Genomic DNA, 279 nt, shown 5'->3' with positions numbered 1-279 from the left:
TGAGTGGAAAACGCCATATTTACAGGTAGCTTTGAAGTTGAGTTGATTTTCAAAGTTTCTAACAAAAAATGCCTCTGCATCACTTTCCTCCCTTTTCCTCCCTCCACCCCCCAAGGCTAGCAGTCTACCACTTGAGCCAAAGTTCCACTTCTGCCTTTTTTTTTAATTTAATTTAATTTTATTTGTGAACATACTGTACAGAGGAGTTACAATTACATGGGCAGGATAATGCGTACATTTCTTACCAAGCATTGCAGCCTCCTCCTTTGTTTACCCTTC

This window comes from Dipodomys ordii, unplaced genomic scaffold (genome assembly GCF_000151885.1).
Source record: "Dipodomys ordii isolate 6190 unplaced genomic scaffold, Dord_2.0 Scaffold33, whole genome shotgun sequence".
Lineage (NCBI taxonomy): Eukaryota > Metazoa > Chordata > Mammalia > Rodentia > Heteromyidae > Dipodomys > Dipodomys ordii.
The sequence above is the reverse complement of the archived record's forward strand: the minus strand, read 5'-3'. Positions refer to the sequence as shown.